The following is a 22,438-nucleotide window of genomic DNA, read 5'->3' as shown; positions in this document are numbered from 1 at the left end:
AATTCTAGAAGAAAATGTTGGAAAAACTCTTATAGGTAATCAGCCTAGGCAAAGAATTTATGAAGACGACTCCAGAAGCAATCACAGCAACAACAAAAATAAATAAATAAATGGGACCTGATCAAATTGAAAAGCTTCTGCACAGTCAAGGACACAATCAACAGAGCAAACAGACAATCTACAGAATGAGAGAAAATATTCACAAGCTATATATCTGATAAAGGGCTGATAAACAGCATCTACAAATAAGCAAATCAGCAGGAAAAAATTCAAACAATCCCATTAAAAAGTGGGCAAAGGACATGAATAGAAACTTTTCAAATGAAAATAGACTACTAGACAACAAACACATGAAAAAATGCTCAACGTTTCTAATCATCAAGGAAATGCAAATCAAAACCACAATGAGATAACACCTAACTCCAGTGAGAATGGCTTTTATAAAAAAAATCCCTAAACAACAGATGCTGGTGAGGATGCAGAGAGATAGGAACACTCATACACTGCTGGTGGGACTGAAAACTAGTACCACACCTCTGTGGAAAGTAGTATGGAGATACCTCAAAGAACTAAAAGTAGAACTACCATTTGATCCAGCCATCCCACTACTAGGTATTTACCCAAAGGAAAAAAAGATATTTTATAAAAAAGACACTTGCACTTGAATGTTTATAGCAGCACAATTAACAATCACAAAGATGTGGAACCAACCCAAATGCCCATCAATACATGAGTGGATTAATAAAATGTGGTATATGCATACCAAGGAGCACTACTCAGCCATAAAAAATGGTGATCTAGTATCTTTTGTAACAACATGTATGGAGCTGGAGGCCATTCTTCTGAGTGTAGTATCACAAGAATAGAAAAACAAATACCACATGTACTGAATGTTAAATTGGAACTAATTGATCAACACTTATGTACACATATGGAAGTAAAAATCAGGGGAAATCAAGTAGGTGGAGGGGGAGGAGGTGATGGGTAAAGTCACACCTAACAGGTACAATGCACAGTAACTGGCTGAAGGGCAAACTTACAACTTTGACTCAAACTGTACAAAAGCAAATTATGTAATCAAAATGTGTGTACTCCATAAAATTCTGAAATTAAAAAAAGTAAAAATAAAACAGCCAAATAAAAATTACAAGCAGAACTTCAGGGACCTGTGGGAACAGGTCTTGTACTTGTGTCACTAGAATCCCAGAAAGAGAGAATAGAGTTTTTCACAGAAAAAATACAGCAGAGAACTTCTCAAATTTAAGGAAAGCCAAAAATCTACAGATTTAGGAGGCTGAGAAAATCTCCAAAAGGAAAACCTCATCTAGATCTTCATAATCAAACTGTTGAAATCCAAAAATAAAGAACAAAATCTTCGAAACAGCAAATAAAACCAACACTTCACATACAGGAGAACAATGATTCAAGTGACAGTGTATTTCAGTGGAAATCACAGAAGCCAGAAGACAAGATAATAATCTATGTAAAGTGCTGAAAGTGAAGAACTTCTAATTCAGAATCCACATTTACCCAAAATATCCTTCAGAGAAAAGGTGAAAGAAATGTTTACATAAAATATAAAAGCTAGTAGAATTCATAGCAGCAGACCTGCTATAAAAGAAATGATAGATGAAGTTCTTCAGCAAAAGAGAAATGATGTTAAAGGGAAACCTAGAACACTTCAGGAATGAAGGTGGAGAAATGGAAATGATAATTACTCAGGTAAATAAAGTAGTCTTCCCCCCACCCAATTTAAGTTCTTTAAAATATGTATGATTGATGAAGGCTAAAATTATAACATTGTCAGATGGGGTTTTCCATTTTTCATAGGTGTAATACATTTGGTAACGATAGCATAAAGGAAGGAGCATAAAAGGACCTGTATGTTTGTTATGTTTCTAGATTTTTAGATATGTAGTAAAATATGAACTCTATGTAGATGTGTATTTTAATTATTGGAGCAACCACTAACAAAGCTATGATAAAGACATACACAGTCAAAGAGCAAATGGGTAAATTAAAATTGTATACTAAAGATCATCAAAAGGAGGCTGAAAAGGGTAAACAAAGAATGAAAACTAGAATGAACAAAGACAATGAATAGAACTAAATCCAACCATATCAATTATTATGTTAAATGTAAATGTCCTAGGCAAAACAGAAAGACAGAGATTATCACATTAAAAAAATTAAGATCCAACTGTGTGTTGTCAATAAGAAAACCACTTTAAACATAATATAGGTAGGTTAAAAGTAAAAAGAATGAAAACAATATACCATGCAAACACTAATCAAAAGAAAATTAAAAGGGCTATAACAATACTAGACAAAGTAGACTTCACAACAAGGAAAATTACAAGGGATAAAGAAGGACATTACATGATGCTGGAAGAGTAATTTCAATAACAAGACATAATCTTATATGGGTATGCATCAAACAACAGAGCTTCGAAATGCACAGAACACAAACTTATAGAATTGGAAAAAATATTCAAATAAAAATACTTAGATTATAAATATTCCTCTTGGTGTTAATAAAAAAGTAAATAAAGTCAGCAAGGATGTACAAAAGTCTTAACACCCAGCCAACTTGACATATATAGACCATTTAATGTAACAATATAATATACACTGTTTTCAAGTATACATGAAAAATTCATCAAGATACATCATCTCTTGGGTCATAAAACAAACTAACAAATTTTAAGTGATTGGAATAATACCAAGTATGTTTCTCTGACCAAAATGGAGGTAAAGGAAAAATCACCAACTGAAAGACCTCTAAATATTTGAAAATTAAATAATCCATAGGTCAAAAAAAATCTGAAGAAACATCAGTAAAAAGTCTGAACTAAGTATAAATGAAAATACCACAAGTGACGGTCAGTTTTATATTGTCCACTTGGTTAAGTGATAGTCCTTGTTATTTAATCAAACTTGAGTCTGAGGTATTTCGTAGATAAGATTAAAATCTATAGTCATTTTACTTTAAGCAAAAAAAATTATTAGTTGAAAGGCCTTAGGAATAGAACTGAGGCTTCCCTGAAGAAGACATTCTCCTGTGGACTGTAGCTTTGGCTCCAGCTCATTCACAAGAGTTCCGGCATCAGATGGCCTGACCTGTGGATTTGGAACTTGCCTAGCCAGATCCTACAATTACATGAGCCATTTTCTTGCAATCTCTTTCTCTTTCTACACACACACACACACACACACACACACACTTTTTCTTGTGGAACCCTGACTGATACACCCTGTATAAAAATTTCTGCAATGCAGTTAAAACTTTATTTAGAGGAAAAGTTAGAGAATCAAATACTTAATTAGAAAAAAAATCCAAATCAACAACCTGGCTTCCACTTTAAGGAACTAGAAAATAAAACCTGAATTAAGCCAAAATCAAACAGAAAGAAGAAAATAACAAAGACAAGAAAAGAAAATCAATGAAATTTAAAATATAAAAATAGAGGGAGTCAATGAAACCAAAAGGCGTTGCTTTGAAAAGATAAATAAAATTAATAAACCTCTAATAAGACTAAGGAAAGAAGTTATAAATTACTACCATTAGGAATGAAAGAGGCCACAGCATTTCAGATCACATAGACATTAAAACATAATAATGGAAAATTATGGACAACTCTATTCCCCCCAATTAGACAACTCAGATGAAATGAATCAATTTCCTGAAAGACAATCACTACCCAAACTCATTTAAGAAATGTAGAAGTAGAATTCTAATTCTGACGTTAGTACTTGCTACTGTGACTACGATGATACATTTTACCCTTATATTATTCTATATTGCAAAGGGAGATTATCCAGGTGAACGTAATCTCATGGCATGAGCCTTTTAAAAGCATAGCGTTTTCTTCAAGCAGGGAGCACAGGGGACATTCCAAGCAAGGTGAGGATATGGAACAACAGAAACTCTAACACATTGCTGGTATCAACATAAAACGGTACAGGCACTCTAGAAAACAGTTTAATAGTTGTAATGAAGGTGAACATACACCTTTTATAACCCACGTAGGCCACTCCACAGCATTTACTCTAGAGAAATGAATAAGGTGTTCCATGCAAAAACTTGTATGCAAATACTTATAGCAACATTCTACTTTATCCCCAAATGTCCTTCGACTGGTGAATGGATAACCGAACTGGAGTACATGGACACAATGAAATACTACTCAGCGATATGAAGAAATTAACTATTGATAACATGTAAACCGTGGATAAGTCTCAAATACATTGCACTGAGTGGAAAAAACCAGATTCAAAAGGTTGCATATTGTGCAGTTCCATTTGTATGAGCTTCTGGAAAATGCAACACTATCGAGACAAATAGGTCGTTGCCAGAGGTTAGGAGGTGGGGGTTAAGATGGATCACAGAAGAACACCACAAGGGAATTTGGGGGAGGTGAGTGAACTGTTCTGTATCTTGACTGTGGTGATGGTTACATAACTAAACATTTATCAAAACCTATAGAATGATACATCACAAAAGTGAATTTTATTGTATGTAAATAAAAATGGTGAACTGCTTTGATAAGTTTGCATCTACATTGTAATCTAACGATTTAAATTCAAATTTGTATTTATGTGGCAATGAAGGGCACGGTTACACTCACCAAATAGTTTTAGGAAATAAATGATTTACTCCGGTAAAATACTTAACATGAACACAAATCCATAAGGCAAATACAGTCTCATTTGAAGCCCTCTTAAATGTTATTTTTCTTTTGTTTTTAACTTGGACTGTATTGAGTATCTTTTTTTCCAAGCTGTTTTGATCTAATAGACATTGCTCAGGTCTTAAAAGATCATCTAAGCATATATATATATTTTTTTGATCCAGCTTTTTTAAGAGAGAAAACAAAAGCTCACCTATATTTATTTGAGAAAATTCAACATTTATTAGGCCATACTTTCTCTTTTACTGTTTTATAAAAAAATTTTAATTATTGTTGGTGCGTAATAGTTGTGTATCTTTAACATGTGATGTTTTGATACAGGCATACAATGTGAATTAACCAAATCAGGATAATTGGAGTATCCAGCGCCTCAGGTGTTTATCATTTCTTTGTGTTAGGAACATTCCAGTTCACTCTTAGTTATTTTAAAGTTTACCCTAACTTATTGTTGATTATAGTCACTTTGTTGTGCTATCACATACTGTTCATTCTATCTAACTATCTAACTATATTTTTGGACCCATTATCCATCCCCACTTTATCCCTCCTTCCTGCTACCCTTTCTCAGCCTCTGGTAACTGTCGTTCTAGTCTGTCTCGATCAGATCAATTGTTTTTGATATTTAGCTCCCATGCGTGAGTGAAAACATGAGAGATTTTCTTTCTGTGCTTGGCTCCTTTCACTTAACATAATGTTCCCCAGTTCCATCCATGTTGTTGCATATGTTTGGATAAAAGGCAGCAATCTGTTTCAAGTATCATTTAAAGTGCCTTCCAAATCTAAATAAGCGTGCCTTTTCAGTTTCCTCTCCTGCCATTCTCCGCCTGCTTCTGCACGCAACACTTCAGCCACAATGAACAAATTAACAAAAATAATATGGCTACCAATTATTGGCCATTTTCTATGTGATGGGCCCTTTGCAAGGCGTTTTACATATGCCATCGTATTCCACGCAGAAGATATTATTCCTACTTAAGATGAGAAAATTGACACTCATCTAGGTTAAACAACTTGCTCAAGTTCATGTACCTAGTGAGTGGGCAGAGCTGGGATTTCAGCGTGCTTGACCCCAAAAACTGTGCCTTTTCTACTCCACCACACTCACACTTTTGTGTTTTCCTTATAATATTCCTTCAAACGTTATGCCTTTTTTCACCTCATTTCTAGCAAACTCACAGTCTTAGAGAACAGCATCTCCTCCAAAATGCTTTCCCTAATCTGCTGTGAGCACATGAAAGAATCGCTGTGAATCGTAAGAAACAGCCTAGTTCTCATTATTTGAATTTAACTATGTTTATTCTCCCACCCTAATGAATATTTATTGAGTATCTCTGTGTGCCAGGTACTGTGTTAAGCAATGAAGATCAGATAAAAAAATTTTATAAATTAAAGAAAGCTTAAGGAACTTTCATGTGGATCTTTATAAGTAGGAAATAAGCAGAAAAGCCCACTCCAGGCAGAGGGAAGCAATTACGCTGCGAGAAACTATTCTTTCTGGCCCTTAAATACTCTTTGCTCCTTTTCGCAGGTCTCTGACAGCGGGGACTGAATGCACTAACTGCAGAGAAGCAGCCAAAGCACAGGGAGTTTCTAGGGTAATAGAAGTTCACGGAGTAGCGAGTCCCAAGGAGCAGAAAGGGAAGAGACAGAACACACACCTCAGGCCAATGCACATCTTGTACTTCAAATAGAATTTTTATAGCCTGTTTAATTAAAAAGATACCATGCAAGGCTGGGTGAAAGCTTGTCCAATTCCACACTACGTCTTTACTTCATTTAAATCCTATTAAAGTACAATCTTGTCAAATATTCTTTTATGGTATCGAGAAAGTCTTATTCTTCAATTTAATTTTATGGGAGTGTGGATTAAAAAATACATATGAACAACAGACAGAAGTATCCAAAAAGGCATTTTTCCTTCAGGAAAGGAAAACAAAAGCTCTCCACAAAGTAAAAGGAATACTTTTGTTTTTTATTATTTTTTCCTCTTATACATGACGAATAAATATGGTACAGGAAGTCTGAAATCTGAATTAAAAGTGACTACTGCAGCTTACTTTAAATTTTATCCTGTATGGCTTTCACAGAGGAAAGGGATTCTATTATCACACTGCATAATTTTTGTACAGTAAACCATAGATGTGTTGCTAATCCCATGCTAAAATGACTATTTGCCTTACTCAGAATTATTTGAGCTATTAGCTCATATAGGATAAGCATGATAAGCATTAATCCTTTCGTGGTCTAATTCATCAGCCTTTCCAATGTTACTAAGGCAAGTTCTTTGAAGAGTCTTTCAAATTTTATTCTGAAAGGATTGTTTTGTTTATTTTACTTAATACAAATCACAGGTAAGTTTCATTTGCTCCCCCTACTATTTCATTTTAAAAATAAAGTAATGTTTACATTGAAAGGTAAAATACCCACATTCCAGGTATGAGACAGAGGCAGAGAGGAGCCAAGAAGTAACCAGCAACAATAATAGGGAGACTGGGGAGAGGAGCAAGAGAGAAAGTGGGCAAGAAGCAATGAACATTTACTTGAGTACACCATAGACCTGCATAAGAAATATTACCCAGGGTATTCCCCATTTGGGTTGGTATTATATGGTAATTAGAGTTCATCTGTTAATGGGTGTTATCTAAGTATGGATTTCGGCCGGGTACGGTGGCTCACACCTGTAATCCTAGAACTCAGGGAGGCCAAGGCAGGAAGGCTGCTTGAGGTCAGGAGTTCTGAGACCAGCCTGAGCAAGAGCAAGACCTGTCTTCACTAAAAATAGAAAAATTAGCTGGATGTGGTGGCGTATGCCTGTATTCCCAGCTACTCGGGAGGCTGAGGCAGGAGGATTGCTTGAGCCCAGGAGTTTGAGGTTGCTGTGAGCTAGGCTGATGCCACAGCACTCTATCCTGGCAAGGTGAGACTCAGTCTCAAGAAAAAAAAAATTAAAATAAATAAGGGTTTCAAAATATACCATAAAAGAAGTTCTAGATCAGACTTTCAACTTGATTGAAAAATTTCCATGAATGATTTGGTAGCTAAGGACCTAGTGCTCTTCATTAGCCTCAGACCAATAATTTTAAAGAGTATAAAAGCAATAACGAGGAGAGTCTAGAAATGAACCTAGAATATGACATGTGCATTTTGACAGAGAGCTGTGAGCTTTTTATCCACAAAGGGAAACATTATGCTTATTATCTGCATAGGATTAGGAGCCAAAAAATCGTATCAAACATTCTACCCAACAATTTTTTCCCAAAAAAGTACAAAATACTTAGTAAGACTGTGTTAAAATCTGTCCTTGGGCATGATGAATCAAAAATATTTATCTGTGTGTAAGATATGGATCCCTTACTATAAAAGCAATCTCTGACTCAGGGGGATGGGCGGTACTTGGGCAATATATATAACCTGAACTTTTGTACCCCCATAAGCTGAAATAAAAAAAAAAAAAGGCAATATTTTGAAAGGCAAGCCTTTTCTTGTTGCAAGAGAAAGCTCAGTCAACATTTTTGGGATAATCTAGCTGGACAGCAACCACTACAGAAAATCATTATTTGCTTATAGGAACTTGTGCTATTTCAGGTAACACTGATGTGTGAAAGTTAATCTTATTTGCTAATTTTCATTAGTAGTACAGAGAATTTTAACAAAATATTAGAAATTTTTGAAAACATCAATTGTTATAGTTTTAAGTTTTCCATTTTCACCATTTTAAAAGACCCCATATTTTACATAGCATCCTATGTTAATAAAAAGTTATTATTACTTGTTTACACAAAGAATAAAGCAACCAGAGATCTATTTTATTAGCCTAGCTAGTATATATTAAAATTTATTTTAAATATTTTTCCTAGAATTTACAAAAATTAATTTATAATTGAAAATTCCATTAAGACTTCCTCTCAGTTTATGTGATTTAATCCCTGATTCTACCAACTAACATTGATGTAGGTTCTATTGGTTTCTCAGACTAGGTATTTGACACAATTTGTTTATTTCAAATACCTTGTATTCTTGGAGGAAGAAAAAGATATAGGCATATGTGATTATAAAACCAAAAAAACCCAGAAAATTAAGGAAAATGTAACATATGAATTATTCGCTTATATGAGGTCTGTCTAGAGATTATCCAGCCATGTAACATGAAAAATAGAGACATTTATTGAAGACGATACAAGGTACAAGAAACATTGTACACAGGACAACGACGCTTCAGTCCCCTCGAAAGTAGGCACCTTGGGACCTTACTCAGTTCTCCCAGCTTCTCCTAACCTAGCCTGTACACGTTCAGCATTCTCAGGTGTTCTGCTTGTTGTAGGCCTTCCAGAATGTGGATCACTTCAGACAGATTATCAACCATCTTTGAATTGTTTGTGCCACACTTTTATTTGCACTGCACTCATTGCCTTGTCCCAGAAAGCCTTCTGAATCAGCCAAATAGTTTCCGCGGAGGAATGTTCAAGCTGAATGCCAACTTTGATGCAGATTCGTTGCCCTACTCTCTCAGTCGTTCTGAATGCGACAGCCACACAGTACACATGCTCACTCAATGGCATCTAGCGCCCCACTGACTAGTACAGTGAAGGCGTCACTGTTCACGCATGTGCATTACAGTCCACTCTCCTTGGCTGCCAGGTTACATTGATGTGGCACAAACAATTCTCCTTATATTAACAATGGCTGGACACTTTCTGGACAGACCTCATATATAAGGGAGGGGAGCAAGTTACAGAAGAAACACGAGATTACTCAGTATGCCTCCTATAGCTAATATTAATAATTATGATATATTCAATACTTCCAAGATCTAGAAAAAGGCACAGATGTACATTGACAGCACTTCTATTTAATATTTTACTAGAAGTCTTGGCCATTGTAATAAAAGAAAAATAAATGACATACAGATGGTAAAAGAAGTTTCCAGACCTCAAAATGCTAAGTAAAAAAGGAAAAAAAAAAAAAGTAAATCCATCGTTATTTGTAGATGCCATGATTATGTACATATAAAATCCTAAGAAATATACAAAAGAAGAATTCCTGCCAAACTCCAAAGTGAACTCACCAATACTACAGGATACAAGCCAATATAGAAAAAGAATTAGATTCCTATATATTGGCAATAAACATGTGAAAAATAAAAACAAAAACACCATTAAAAATATCATCCAATCATAACATATGTAGGGTTAAATTTAATGGGAGCTGTGTAAGAGCTCTCTGCTGATGCTGTTAAAACATTGTTCAGAGAAAATGAAGGCCTAAATAAATGGAAAGATATACCCTGCTCTAGGATTGGAAGGTTCAGTATTATTTTTTTCTCTCCAAATAAATCTAAAAATTCAATGCAATTCTAATTAAAGTCCCAGTGGCTTTGTATTTTCAATAGAAACAAATTGATTCTAAAGCTTACATAAAAATTCTAAGAATCTAAAATAGCCAGAACAATCTTGAGAAAGTAGGAGAACTTAAAAACTTAGTTCAAAAGTACAATAATGAAAATGGTGAGGTGCTGACATAAATATAGACAAATAGATCAATGGAACAGAATTGAGATCCCAGAAATAGATCCACACTTATATATTTAGTTGTTTTTTCTTGCTTTGCAAAGGTACCAAAGCAATCCCATGCAGAAGAGTCCCTTTTCAACCAGTGGTGCTAGCCCAACTGGATATTCATATGGGGAAAAAATAAGCAAACTTCAACCTCTACTTTATATCCATACTAATTTCTGATGAATTGGACTATGTAAAACTATAAAAATTACAAAAATGTAGAAGAATATCTTTTTGATCTTAAGGTATGTACATATTTCTTAGAGAGTGCACAGTAGGCATTAATTATTAAAGGAAAAAAATTATATTTCATCTAAATGAAAACTCTTCTGCTCATCAAAAGGCCTTTGCAACATAAAGCTATTTGTTGCCTCAATGGCTCTTTGAGTGCTGGCAACCACAGTGTTTGTTTTGAAATTTTACCTACTCATGTCCATTTCTGGGTACTCGTCCCCAACATGTGTGTTCAAGTCATGTCTCATGACGACTTCACCATTTTACTCCTTCCCTCCTTTCCAAGTTAACTCAGCTACATTCAAATCACCCCCAAGAACACTTCCCACACACTAGAGCTACTGCTCCATGACTCTCGGTAAAAGCCACTTGCCCACGGGGTCCTTGCTCGGTTTCCTCCCTGTCATCCAAGAGCAAACTTCTGGCTTTTGGGTGACTTTGCATGTCCCCCCGAGCACATGGTGCCTCTCTCTCTCCAGGACTTGTGGCCATAATAAATCCTTTGATTTCATACGCCTCTCTAACTGCCATTTCCACATCCATTGGCGTGAGTGATCCTTAAAGACTCCACAAGGAGGACTTGCTCCCCCATTTATGACACAGTCTTGAGAAAATAAATAGGGCAGTGACAGACTAAAAAAATTATTTGTAAAACATATCTGACAAAGAACTTAGACCCAGAATAAACATCTTAATTATGTTTAATATGAAAGCAAACATCCCAATTTAAAACCACAAGCAAAAGACTTGAGCAGTTACTTCACAAAAGCTGATATGCAAATGGACAATAAGCACATGAAAAAGGGTTTAACATCATTCGTCATTAATGAAAAATTGCAAATTACAAACACAAAGGGTTATCACTACACATTCAATGGACTAGGGAAAATTAATAACAGTGGCCACACCAAATACTGGTGAGGAAGTTGAACAACTCTAATACTCACACATTGTTTTTGTGAGTATGAAATGGTACAACCATTTTGGAGGAAGTACTGGCAATTTCTCAAAACGTTAAAAATATACTCATCATGGGACCTAGCCTTTTCACTCTTAGGTATTTACTTAAGAAAAATGAAAGTATATGTCTAAATAAAGATTTTTTTCAAGTTTCCTCAGTTATATATACACTTATTTCAGAATATTATGCGGGTACAAATGTTTGGGTTACATATATTGCCTTTGCCCTGCCTCAGTCAGAGCTACAAGTGTGTCCATCCCCTAGAATGTTTATAGCAGCACAATTCATAATTGTAAAGATGTGGAAACAACCCAAGTGCCCGTCTAAATATGTACACAAATTTTCATAACAGCTCTATTCATTGTGACCACAAACTGAAACCCCCCAAATAACCATCCACAGAAGGATAATCTGTGATAGTCATACAATAGACTAACTGTCCCGGAGTAAAAGTCAAAGAACTACTGACACATGCCACAACATGGATGAATCTCCAAAACATTATATTGAGCAAGAATGTCAAACAGAAATGGGTGTATACCAAATGACCCCATTGCATGAAGTTCTAGGATAGACAAAACTGATCTATGATGAAAAGAATCATAGCATTGATTCTCTCTTGAGGGGGTGATTGATTGGAGCGACCCAAGGAAACTCTTTGAAAACATTCTCTCTCTCATCGAGCTGTGCTGAATTGGTGTTAGCAGTTATCAAAATTCACTGAATTTCACAGTTATATGCATTTCACTGTACATAAATTATAAGTTCATTTTTGTAAGACTGCCCGTGTGATTAGCAATAAAAGCCGATATTTCCTTCTGCCTGCCATTTAGTTTCTTTTCCCCCTTGTTTCTGATATGTATATCAAGTAATAAGCAAAATAGAAGATTTTGACAATACTGAAATTGGTCTTACTACTAGGAAGATACCACTTAAGACAAAAGAACTCATTTTAAATATTAAGAAGGAATCAGCTAAAATCAGAAAATCAGCCGAATTTATCTGTTGTCTTTTTTCCCTAATATAGTCCACAGGTAAGCAGAATGAAATATGTAAAGGTATTAAGAACTTAAGGCACACTTGGAAAATTGCCATTCAGGCTCACAGGAGATTAAACAAATACCAGATGTGGAACTAGATTCCTAGTCATGAATTTTAACTTATAATTTACTATCAGACTGTAAGATTTCCTTAGAACCTTTTCTCCCTCTTACTGCAAACATTTAGAACTGAGTTGGCTAAGTAAACATCAAGGGGAAAATTGTGCATAAATAACACAGGCACTGTGTCTTTCACAGTGTTTTCCCTGGTATTTAATATTTGTCCACGTGTCTACTGTATACAACCCCCGCCTTGGGGATTCATCTGGAGTGGCAATGAAGGCAGTGAAGTAGGGAAGATTCCCATCACTGCTATCAACAACCACAACGTGTTCAGTTTCTTGGTTGACTTAAATTGTGCAATCACAATCCACCCAGATATCCAGCTATATTCTGTCATCCATTATGGAGCCTTATGTCTATGAGTCCAAGGAAGGAAATTTCATTTTCTGATTCATTTTAACCTTCAAGGACAAAAAATTAGGTAGAGAAAATAAGGAACATCCTAGTTTCCCAGTTTCCTATGTTCAAACTTTGCTTAAACTGACTTAAACTGCAAAGTCCATTCCACACTATGCCAAGTGCCCAAGAGTCAACATGTACATTTATGGACGTTTCTCTATCTGCAATGTTCTCTCCCCTTTTCCCTGCTGGTTCAAGACATACTCTTCACTCAAGACAGTGCAAATACCAAAACCTTTGCCCAATAAATTACTTCCCCAACTTTAGGTATTTTAAATACATTTGCTCACATTTCTGTCTTTTCAAGAAGACTGGGAGCTCACTGGAGACAGGTACTTGGTAATATTAATCTTCCTTTCCCTGTGATCTATCTTATAGCAAGTGCTAAATAACTGTTTGATCAAGGACCAATGACCCATATGAAGGAGATATTTTGGAACACCATAACCCCCATAATTTTATTAGGTGTCAACTTCATGAAGATAATTTTAGCCCAAGATATTCAGTTACGTTTTGGATTTTGTTCCCACTTGAGTCCTCCTCTCCAGTAACATTGCTGCTTCTCTCCAGACTAATCTGGTTTCACATCTTTGAGTCTGCTTTCAATTTTGCTATAGGAAATGATATATTTTTTCTATTTTTTTCATTCCAAACTCTTTTGTGTTTTATATTTGGTCACCCTTAATAGAGTATGCCATTTTATCCACCATGAAACCAACTCTGCAAATTACTCATCATTTAATGTTTTCTCTGTCAGCTCTCTGGGCATCAGCAAACCTGAGCACTTTTCAAGCTATATTTCTGTCTAGGGCATTCATGACAGAGTGCTTTCTGCTATCATGAATAACTTTTCTTTCTCTCCTAAAAACAAATTGAGGATTAATGTACACAATCTCTCTCACATCAGGCTTTCTGATTTGTATGATTGATTTCTTCCAGTATACTGTGCAATGTAAAAAGTACCATGGAAATCTCAATAAATTGTCTGTACCTAGAGTGCCTCTTCTCTGTCTTGAAAGCAATAATATACTCCACTTAAATAACTCTGGGAATGGATAGCAGGACTTATTTGTTTTCATGGACCCCAGTTAGTCCAGTTTTTTTTTTTTTTTTTTTTTGGCCAGATGACTGCACATGCATTTCACCTTCTATTTGTTTACTTTTTGTTGATTTAAAACCTTATGCAAAAGCAAAACAAAGACACTGCCTTGTGGCTGTACACCAAGCACGAAAATAATATCATAATTAGATAAAATTTCAGTAAACAAAGCTCCAGCAACAAGATGGTTTACTTACTGAACAATGATAATAAGTCAATGACTTTGTTACTCACACTTTCATGATTGAAGATATAATTTTAAAAATGTTATGACAACAAATCAAGAATGACAGTATCACTGCTTGGGTAGCAGGGGAAATTTGCCACAAAGCAAGGTGGAAGAATTGCTTCAACTGCTGTGATAAGAGTGCCTTGACTTCTGTTCTTTTTGGCAAATATTCCCAATATGACATCTGTAGGTGAGAGTTGACTTTGCATAGTATGACTATTCTGTTGCCTTTCAATTAGTTTTCCCAAATAATTCCTATTCTGGTACTTTTCAACATTTAATGGATTCTGGCCCTAGTAGACCACTAACGTAATGAAAGCACTGCACTACTCTTTCACCAAAAAACGCCCATCTACTCACCTATAATTCTGTCTACAATTTCATGGAATAGTATGATTGGCAAAAACATACAAATGTAAACAAAAAGAATGTCAATGTCACAATATGAAAATAAATTCAAGCCAAAAAAGCATTAAATGAATTGAGAAGATAATTTCATGGGTGAAATTAAAATTGGAACTATTCTGAACTTTTATGTACTTAGTAGTACAGCGTTTAAATGCCTACAGGGATACCTTAGGGAGAAAGTGAAGGCAACAGTGTGGCAGAGGATGATTTCATAAAATCTTTCTTGGTTTTTAACTGATACAATGACAAATCAAAGGAAGAAAAAGGAGCATATAAACAACATAATTAATGAAGTTGATCTAATAAGCATATGTGTTTGTGTGTGTATATAATTCGATACTCTATGAATACCATCTATCTGAGTACTCATGGAACACTTGCAAAACTTAACCACATGTTTTTAGGCTAAAAATATCTTCAATAAATTAAGAAATATAGAACTGGATAAAATATAAACATTGAAAACAATCTACTCAGATTTAAATTTCCTCTACTAGTTCTTACATCATAAGGAAAATTAATTCATTAAAGACTACCTATAAAATAACTACAATATTACTTATTTTACCTGTGAAATATGGTTTAAGCTCCACTTGGAGAAAAGTTTAGAAAATTAAATTAATAAATCATAACTTAATAAAAACAAAAACACCCCCAAAAAGAACGAAAAATAGATAGCATGGGGAAAGATTTACTTAAAACTCCACTCAACAAATGTTTATTTAGAATCTTCTATTTGCCACATAAAAAGAACATAAAAAAGAAAAATTGCAGATGTGAATATTAAAACTGATACTTTGTTCTATAGTAAAAAGTAACAGCAATAATGCCACAAAAATAGATGAACTATTCACCAAGCCAATTAAGTAGTAAAGCACAAATCCATAAAAATTGAAATTCAACAGGAAAACAAAAATTGGAAAATTTGTTATCAGCAAGCCAGACTTGTAAGAAATATTAAAATAAGTTCTTCAGAAGAAAAAAAAAAGGACAAAAACTCAGATCCACATAAGGAAAATAAGAGCACTAGAGAATGAATAAATGAAAGAATAAACGCTGTTCTTTTTCTTACTCTTAAGTACCCTAATGGATAACAATTTGTTCATAAGAATAATGTATTCAAATATTACAATTCACAGATAAGTGAACAGTAATGTTATGGGGGAGAGGGATGAAGTGCAAGTACTTTAACGTATTTGCACTACCTGTGAAGAGGTATATTGTTATTTGAAGACAGACTTGGGTTAGTTATAAGTGTATTTTGCAAACTCTAAGGCAACCACTAGGAAAACGGAAAAAAAAAAAAAAAAAAAAAAGGAAACAAAAACCCAAATGTCTAGTTGACAGACAGATATCAAAGAGTTGGGTTTTAGACACTAACTTGGAGAAAACTTTTAACCATGCAAATCCAGTAGGTGGGGGTGAAGAGAACATCAGGTAAGAAAATAAAACGTAGCAGTGAGAAAAACCAAGAGGGGATAGTTTCCAGAATTCCAGTGAAGAAAAATTCTCATGAAAGGAGATTAAAAAGTATGTTTAAAAAGTGCATTAAACTGTTGAATACACAAAAAACAAAATTTAAACAGTGGTTGTTTCAATGTAGTGCTTTTGTATGTGGTATAATTTTTTTCTTTCTATTTCTACCTTCCAAAACTGTTTTGCAATACCTATGCAACATTGTCGTAATAGGAAATGAAATGAAAATTATTTTGAAGTATTGAGTCCTTTACTGTTATTCAAGAATATACATTCTTTATTTCTATCTTTCTAACTAGTTTCAGCTCCTAAGTAAATTACTTCAGGAGATGCAATGTTATAAGGAAATCTGTTGGCAAAAATGTCCTAGGGCAACACTGTTTAAAAGAAATACAATAGGAGCTGCATATATAATTTAAAATTTCCTAGTAGGCACATTGGGAAATGTTAAGAGGAACGGGTGAAATTAGTTTTAATAACACATTTTATTTAACTTAATTACACCCAAACATAAAACCAATATAAAATATCTCATTAATATTTTTATATTGATTATATGAAATCTTTGCAATCCAGTTTGTATTTCACACTTATAGCACATTTTATTTCATACTCATTTCAAGGGCTCAGTAGCCACATGGAGTTCGTGGCTACCATATTGGATAGTGTAGTTCTAGACCCTCGTTATTCAACATCTATTCCTCAGATCAGCAGTATTGCCATCACTCAGGAACTTTTAAGACATGCAGAATCTCAGGCCCCACCTTGGACCTACTGAGTAAGAATCTCGGTTTTAGCCAGTGGGCAGATGATGCCAACACTGTTGGTCCACAGACCACACTTTGAGTACGAAGACTGCTTATGTCCAATTGAATCTTTCTCTAGAAATTCTACAGCAGTTCCCTAACCTATTTCCTGGCACAATTCTATCTCCATCATTCCTCCAAACAGTGCTTATTATGTGCTAGTCACTGTGTGCTACTGTTTTACAAATCCTATCAGCCCATTTTACAGAAAAGAAAACAAAGGCACTGATAGATTGTGCAATTTGCCCATGATCACCCAGCTATTAATTGGTGGAGCTGGGATTTGATATCAGTCTTCTAAAAGAGTCCTATGTCTTAACCAACTATTATTTGTTTATGTATCTATCTATTCTACTTGAGATATATTCAGCCCTTCAAGGATATATATCTTACACATTCTCACCCCATAACACCTATATAACGTAGTAAATGCTTTTGGAAAGAAGGGAGGGAGAGCTTCCTTTCTGCTCTCCTACTAGGACTTCCCTTCCAGGACCAAATGCCTGTAGGATAATGTATGCTTCCATTACTTATGACTCTTGTTTTACAGATGCTGGTAGACACATTATGTGGCAGGCAGTGGTCAAAACACCTCCTAAGTACCAGTTTTTTGTCTATTATTTCACATTCATGTTAAGCAAATATTTTTAAAATTTTATGATGGCGAAACCTAATGTTTGCTAAAAATATTTCTTCCTAAAAAAATTATTTTTTAGGAATAATTTTTATCTAACTGATAATCTAATAGGTTTGAGTTCTACAAATGGAAGTTTTTTAAACTAGTGAGATGGCCACAAAGGAAGCAGGATGGGAGCAAGAAAGAAGCTGAGCTAATTCTAAATCCAAATAGCCACCTTATAACAGCCAGGTAACAACAACTTTTATTGCACATCCCTTAGTGATCCTCATTTTGAATTTTCTTGCCTTTTATTCTAACTTAATCAGTCTAATTCCATTTACATTTTCTCAGTGAACATGCCTATTCTTTGGAAATGGTCCAGTTCTTCCTCTGGAACTCCCAACTTTCTGTTTCTCACTTGACTGCACTAAAGTGGTTAAGATGTTCTTGCAAGTTGTGGGGAGGAAAACTTGGACTAGATAACCACTATGAACCTCAAGTGCCATCTATAATACTGTGGCATTTTTACTTACCTCCTAGGGTTTCTGATAGCATTGAGAAAAAAATATATGAAAAACTATAGTGCTAAGCCTGGCAATTGAAAAATAAAATCCCAGTATTACTTTTCTGCAGTCTTTTTCCTTCTGAAGCACAGGAGTTTTCAGGCCTTGATTTCATGTTATCACTATTTTAGAACTTCTAATGGCCAAACACAAACGTGTCGATGCTGGTCCCCTCCAAAATGCATTCATCCTTCAGATGAATTTCATGCAAATAATGTGCGTATGCAATACTGTACTATATTTACTTCTTCACAACTGTATTGTGAACATTCCTAGGACAGGGTCTCGGTCAGTTTCATTTTCCTTCTTGAACATCTAATACAATGCCAGGAACAAACATGTGCTTAATAAACGACTTTTGTTGATGAAGGCATCCCAAAAGTCTTTGGGAAACTTTCTGTGAGCCCCTCTCTCCTAATACCCCAGGGCCCTCCATCATAGACCTTACCTCACTTCCTGCTATTCTTTTGTTTGTATTATAAAGGATTTCAAAAGTACAGAAGTAAAACATCCCATGTCTCTATATTACTCATATTTCAAGCATGTTGACGTTTTGTCACATTATTCAAAGTTCTGGTTTCTAAAGATGTATAAATATTTCAGATGTATCTGTGAACCTTTCAATCCTATTCTATTCCTCTCCCTCCTCAGAGGACACTACTATCCTGTAAGTTTCATGTTGCATTCTGTAAAAATGGAGTGATGGTGTATCTCCTAAAGGCTTGTAAGACTTAAGTAAAATAAAATTTATACTGTGGCTGACAAAGTTAAAACAATAGTTGAATCTATCATCCTCCTCCTCCTCATATGATCATTATTGTCATTTTTCTTGGTACATTTATCTGTCATATCTGGTAGGGTTTTGCTTTTTTTGAGATCTGGAACTATATTTATTTTCTGTACACCTACAGCTTAGCCTAGTTCTTGATACATATGTAGCACACAAAACTTGTAAGATAAATAAATGCTATGAATGTAAAGGCTAGACTGTCTCCCATTCTCTGATTTCAGGCATAGGGCTTAAAACACATTAGGCATAGTTCTTTATCAGTTCCCTAAAACAGGAACTTGGCCAGAACATGCAAGCTAATAGTCATACATCCTGAAAAATCCAGTGTAATGACAATCTCTTCATTCCTTAAAGTGGTTCTGATCTCCTGTTTGTTGCTATCACTTATTCTTCTCCAGTGCTTGACTCCAGAGGAGAACACGACAAAATTAAGGTTCCAAAAGTTCAGAGGCTGAACTAAAAGATAATGGGCGGACAAGCACCCAGTCTTCTGCATTCTCAGTAGCCTCTCAAGATAAAAGCAGCCTTTCAGATTGTTATAACCCAACTTGCTGTCTCCTATTCGATTACTGAGATTTACAGATTAAAAAAGCTAAACTTGCCATTTAACATTATTTGCAGGAAAATTCGATTTTTGTTTACTCGATGCTAAATACTGATAGTTAAGGAGGTGGCAGGTAATCTTACTTGTTTTCCCCCCATACACTAATTAAACATTTTAGTGCAGATATCAGCATAACTAAAGAATTAGGAAACAATGAGAAGTGCTCGGAATAATTTGTAGCATCAGTGCACTGATGCATTGGGTCCAGATACCAGAATTTGATTGGCAGGACTTTATTAAGTTTTGGCAGCACTCAGGTAGGCTGGGAGCTCCTTTATGAGGCTCTTGCCCATTAATCCAGCCTCCTGTTCTCGTTAATACTGATGAGTGAAGGCAGTTAATTGAATTATGTATGAAGCACTGCTGATTAAATAATATTTCACTCCCCACTATAGAATTAGCTCTGCTGGATTAACGTCCACTGTTGTCTCTGAAATTGAATGTCATAAAGACCTCTTCTCAAGCATACACTTTGATTCTTTCCCATCTGTTCAACCAATGCAACATCTCAGTTACTACCGAAACTGACTATCCTTCAGCTCTGACATGAGATCACTGTGGAGAAGTGATATAGTTATTTATTAGCATCTGTGTAACTGTGAGCAAAAATCCTCCCCAGCGTCTCCAGTATTCTAAGGGTATTATTATTCAAATTCACTGTGGAATGCAAAGAAAAATTCTAATAATGTATAATTATGTTCTGCTTAAGGTAATAGGTCGAGAAAATAACTCAGGCTCTTCCAAATTAGCCTTAAAAAGCAAAGTATTGTTTTGAGCCACGTATGTGGTTTTGCCTACATTTTTTTCACCTTCCTCTTCCCATGCAATCTTAATATCTGCTGTTCAGAAAACAGAAGTCTCTCCCAATGGAGGATGCATTCTCTCCTACCCTTCTTGTCTCCTTCCTTTCTTTTCTTTTCTTTTATTAAGAGATTACTAAGTGCCAGACGCTGTGATGGGTGCTGGCATGCAGAGATAAACAACCTGTAGCTACTTTTATTAGAGGAGCTCACATCTCAATAAGCAAGAAAATAGGTATATAGATAATTAACATGTGGCAAGTTCATAACAGAGATACAAATAGGCAGAGGAGGGGGTGACCAACCCTACTTGGAGAAATTGGGAACACTTTGAAGTTGGAAGTCACAAATGGTGAATACTGGAAAATAACTAGAAATTTTCCTGGTCCTGACTCATCCATCAGAAAGCAGAAAAAGAGCACAGGGTGTATTGAATTGCATTTTCTACTCCATTGCCCACTGAAGTACAAGAGTAGGGATTACACTGGTAAATAATCCAGAAATTTTGTTTCTCCCTGTAACTTGGATAAGATTTCTTGAATTGTCTCCTTAGGTTTCCAAAGATAATGGTGAATTAAGAAGCCATGTGGTACAATGGAAAAAACATAGGTCTGGCAAGATGCCAAATTTGTACATGACCTTAGTTGAGTCACATTCCTTTTCTAGGCTTTAATTTCTTCAACACTAATGTAAGAAGTCTGGGCAGGACACATCCTCCTGAAGGTTTGCAGAGTTTCTGGTGGACAGTGGGGAATGAGGTTGGTCTGCCTTCAGGAGAGGTAGGCTGGAAGACTACCTTAGTGAATTCACTATATATAGCTCAGGGTCTGGCTTCTAACTTTGCAAGTCCAGAAACTTCCTCTTATCAGTGCTACAGAGATCTGAACTTGAGCACCTGATTTACACAGACTGAATTTTTAAGAGATTAAAGTATACAAAATCAACTTCTTGATTTATCATCAATGTTCTTGTCAGCCTGCCTTGAAAATTTCTTCTTATAAAAAAACTATAGGAAAAGTTATATTTTTGTCAAAGTTTACTTACGCATGGACTCAAAGCCAAGGGAATCGAATGTGTTAAATGTTTTATGATGTCAGGTCCCCAAAACACCCTCCTCAATGTATCTGTCTCCGCGGTAGAGTTTTGTCTACTAAGGGGGATGGTCCTTTAATAAGATGGGCCAGGAACTCTTTTCTAAGGACAGTGTTAAACAGTCCCCTCCTAAACTTACTTTTCTTCTAAACATTTATTACTCACCAATTTTCTCTTTCTATAGACCTCTTATTTCCTATATATTATTACAGTAAATATATATTGTTTACAACCACTGATCCCTCAATGAAATCTCTACTACTTTGTGGGACATTTCTTCTTCTTAAGATGATGCTTATTCCTAATGATTCTCGAGTTGATTTGAAAATTTGACTTGGAGAGGGCAATCTTATTTCTCTTAGAGCTAAGTTCTTAGAGGTTCCTTGTTATTACTGACCCACTTACATCTTCCAACTTTAGAATTCTAAGACATATAATAAATTATTGTCTCATGGCTTGCAAAATATTAGAACTACAGAAGATGCTTGAATAGAATTGAATGTGATGGTAGGTAACCCAGAAATCAACAAATAGGCATAGTCAGATAAGAAGAAAGGCAATAAAGCTGATAAGATGTCAGGATCATGACTGATACACAAGATTATCATGGAGGAATAAAACCATGTAACATGTATTTACTTGTCAAATCTCAAGTTCATAAAATACTTAGTACAAACAAAACAACCAAGAAAGGAATACACAGCCTAATACCCAGTATTTGGATTATTAGAAAAATGTCATTCTTTAATTAAAATTGTTAATTGCTTTTATGTTGTGCTTCATTTATTACAAATAGGTAAAAAAAATCAGAGAATAAAATGCTCAACACACAAATGCTGAATTTTCAACTGAAAATTCTGTTTATGTGTTTACTATCTGTTTTTTAAAAAAACTTTACGCAAATGATTTAATCAAATAATTGAAATTGGGTCATTAGGATAAAACATCA

This window comes from Eulemur rufifrons, chromosome 9 (assembly GCF_041146395.1).
Source record: "Eulemur rufifrons isolate Redbay chromosome 9, OSU_ERuf_1, whole genome shotgun sequence".
NCBI classification, from domain to species: Eukaryota; Metazoa; Chordata; class Mammalia; order Primates; family Lemuridae; genus Eulemur; species Eulemur rufifrons.
This window is presented reverse-complemented; position numbering follows the sequence as displayed.